Source organism: Mastomys coucha, unplaced genomic scaffold, assembly GCF_008632895.1.
Source record: "Mastomys coucha isolate ucsf_1 unplaced genomic scaffold, UCSF_Mcou_1 pScaffold14, whole genome shotgun sequence".
Lineage (NCBI taxonomy): Eukaryota > Metazoa > Chordata > Mammalia > Rodentia > Muridae > Mastomys > Mastomys coucha.
Window position 1 is genome coordinate 114,929,997 of NW_022196896.1, and position 3,965 is coordinate 114,933,961.

Below are 3,965 nucleotides of genomic sequence, written 5' to 3' on the forward strand. Positions count from 1 at the left end.
TTTTTTTTTTTTTTTTTTTGCTTTTTAAGCATAAAAACCACATCCTGGGTTGACACAGTTAATAATAGCAGTTAGCAAGAAGCAGGACAACAGAAGCCAAAAAGCAAGGTTAGTATATTTAAGGACTTTCCCAGCCGCGTCCCGGGACCGTTAACTTATCCCTTGCCTCTGTGTTGGCAGTGGACTAGGCCTTTGTTTCTGCTTTGGCAGGCATTGCTGTCTCCATGCTGGGTTCCAAGGCCTGAAGGGGCTTCAGTCATGGTGTTAGTTGTGCTAAGGTCTGTAGGGCCTGTTACAATAATTAAAATTGCTATATGGGCTCCCTACAGTTTCTCAACTTGTCCCGAGTTTGGATATTTTTAGTACCTCCTGTATTGACTAACTTCCTCTCTGACCGAAAGCAAGTGTGAGGGAGAAAGATTTCTTTGGCTTAGATTTTCACATCCCAGCCCATCACTGAGGGAAGTCGAGAAGGAACCTAGAGGCAGGAACTAAAGCACAGGTCACAGAAGGATGCTGTTTATTGGCTTGCTCAATCTGCTGTCTTATAGAACCCAGAACTGTCAGTCCAGGGGTGGCACCGCCCACAGTGGGCTGGACCCTCCCACATCAATCATCAATCAAGAAAATGCCCCAATAGACACGCCCACAGCCCAGTGTCCTGGAGGCAATCCCTCCACGGGGGTTTCCTCTTCCCAGATTACTCTACTTTGTGTCAAGTTAACAAAAGATAACCAGCATATCTGCTTAGTGGAGGTTTTGTGAACTTTCAGATAAAAAAAAAAATAGAGTTAACTAATTTACAACCATCAGTCAACGGGTTTACCCAGGTTGAGCATGGAGTGCCGCTTTCCCATCTTGGCCATCCAGCATGAAAGGCCACGCTCACTTCCAAGTGGCATTTCTCTTCAACTTCATTGGCTGTCCTACAAGATACTGGACTCGGAACAGTAATCAAAAATCCATTTGGCTTCTAATAAAGGAAGTGAAAAGTGACCCACAAAGTTTGACCGTGTGCTTGTTACACAGCGTGGGTGTCAACTCAACAAAGAGATGTTTACTCTCACCTGCCAAACTGGGCTGATCAAGAAGGCAGGGAATCCTCTGTGCCAACAACATTCCAAGACCTGTCTAGTAGCCTGACATGAGACTGTCTGTGTGCTTGGGGGCTTGGCAGCCTTTGCCTTGCTAATCAATGCCAGCAATCTTTCCAACTGTCATTGTCCTTGCTGCCTGGCTGTCTGAAGCTGACCATGACCTGTGAATATAGTTTGCACAAGGGCGCAGGAGGTACTCTATCCTTAAAGGGTGTGGACAGAGTCGCTACCCTGTTTCCCCTGGGGTGGCGCTGTTGTACCATTGCAGCAGCTGGCAAGGCTTTACAGACATGGCCCTGAACCCCTGGAGTTCAGGGAAAGGAATGGTCCTCATGGCTGGGAAGGGCTGCAGCCAGCCTGTCTCTGCTCACACAAGCCGGTTACAACACTAATAAACGAAACCCTGCCAGGGCTTTTGCGAGCCAGGTGTTCGGCCACTGGCAGCTAGAAACCAACCTGATGAAAACATCTAAGCCACCAGACTCAGTCAGCAAACGCAAAGCAGTCAAGAGTGGGATTTGAAGCCCTCCCCTGAGGAAGACAATTCTGGAATCATTGTTGAACGCTTGCCAGTGGCGCTGCATCATCCCTTGGCTACCCAGAGTACCTGACAAATTGACCTGATTGTTTTCTTGGGCTCCCGAAGAGGACCTGATTTCCCAGATGGAAGCCAGGGCTTGCTCCATCAGAAGTGAAATCCTCCAGCCGGTACTTGGAAACAGGACTCCCTTCTGCTCCCGTTGTGTAAGAGATGTCCGGGATGGATGCCTGCATCTTAGTGTTTTTTTTTTAGGTTGTTGCTCTGAGGACTGGTGGAATGGGAGGCCAAGGTGAGGCTGGAGTGAGTGGCTAATGGGGCCAATGGATGTTCTATTTCCTGGAACAGAGGTGAACTTCTGGTGAAATGACATCCAAGGTTAATTATGGACAAGATGATGGCAAATGCATTAAGGGTGGGTGAAAACCTCCTAACATAGTCTTGAACTTAACCTCACCATGAAGCCCATCCTGTCTCTGACCCCAGCACATGCTTCTGTCCACCTAAAGGCTTTCTGCTAGAAAACCAAAACTTTCGGGGAAGCACAGACTGCGGGGAAGTGATGTGTAAATAGCCGGTGATGTGTCGGGCTATTCCTTGATGCTGCCCAGAGTTCCGAGCTGCTGAAGGTCCAGTGTCATTGGCTGAGTAAAATGGTTCTGTTGGATTTCCTTCTTCCTCCTCCCATGGCTTCATTCTTCACCTGTATCTCCTGGGACCACACACACACACACACACACACACACACACACACACACTTCCTAGAACTGGAATCCTGATCCCACACAGAGCTCTCTTCCTGAGTCCTTGAGCACCTCCAGGTCCTAAAGGAGCCAGAACTTCTCAGAGACAGAGATGGCAAAGCACAGCTCGTGGGGTGCGTGGCACGTCGGAACCCCATGCTGGATGTTGACCTCAGCAGCGAACATACACTTGTATCCAGTAAAGACTTCTCCCAACGCTGAACCCCTTAACCTGTTTTTAGGCTGAAGACTGAGTAGAGAGCCAGTGTCCGAGGGCTCTGTGAGGGTTTTTAAGTAAGCACGAAGTAGGCTGGTCAGTAGCCTACAATGAAGGCTTTTGTTCTCCTTGACCAGCTCCCATAACTATGAAGACATTTATAGCCCACTATTTCCTTCTCGATAACCCATTTTAAAGTAAACCCAAGATATCTCATTTCCCCGTGACTGTTCCACTAGGTATCGCCCAAATGTGATCTCCTGAAAATAACAAGACGAAATTGTCTGTTAAAACACACAGCCAACCCCACACTTGCAGCAAAAGATTAAAGCTTTTCCCTGAGACCAGGAAGGAACCTGGAGTCTCGGGAGAGGTGGATAAAAAAATGTTCTAAAACTAGATTGTGGTTATAGTTATACCTTTGTGAATATATAAAAAATCATTAAAGTATATACTGTACATGGATGAACCATACACCATATGGATTGTATGTCAATATGGAGGGCTTGCACGCTACCTGGAAAGGGAGACTCCAAACATGAGAGAGGATTTGCTGATGTACTTGGGTCACTGTGAAAGATGGCCTTTGGGGACAGAGTAAGAGGAAACCAGTGCCTTGTTCTAAAAGCCACTAGGAGCTAAGTCCAGCCAATAGCTGGAATGAGAGGTCACAGCCATGGAAGGTTGGCCTCTGCTCTTCTCAGAGCCCAAGAACTCAGTCTGGCCTCCCATCCCTCTGAACCACTGTGGAGCCAGTAAATGGGAGCTGTTTGGGTTCCATTTTGATTTGGAATCTGAGTCTCACTGTGAGAACTAAGCTGGCCTTGGAACTCCATGGATCAAGTGATCCTCCTGCCTCAGCTTCTCTCAAAACCCCTGAGAAGTTTGAAATACACCGCATCCCTCTGTACCCGGCTAAGCTTATTTTAAGGTACAGTGTTCATGACAAAACAAGAGTGGAGGATGAATCCTGCCGACTGCTCGGTGGCCCGCACTTTCGGTTGTCTTTCCACAGACCTTCAGCAGAGCTCTAGGAACCCACAAAGAGTTTTCAAAGAGGAGGCAGGGGCACACACGAAAGCTCACTTTAAAGGGATGGTCCGCAGCAATCTACCACTTTGAAAACGTGCAAAGTGACACTTGAGGGAAAAAAAAAAAAACAATAGGAGAAAAACAAGCTTTGTAGTCAAGGGGTGAAGGGCAGGGTAATTAGCATGAAATTTAAATATTCTACCAGCCAGTGTTATAAAAAAAAAAGTGATGAGAATCAAACAGAAATAGAACAAACTGAAAGTTGTTTCTAAATCTTAAAAGTCCAAAAATTACAAGAGAAGATGCATAATAAAGTATTAACATTTAAAGGCAGAACC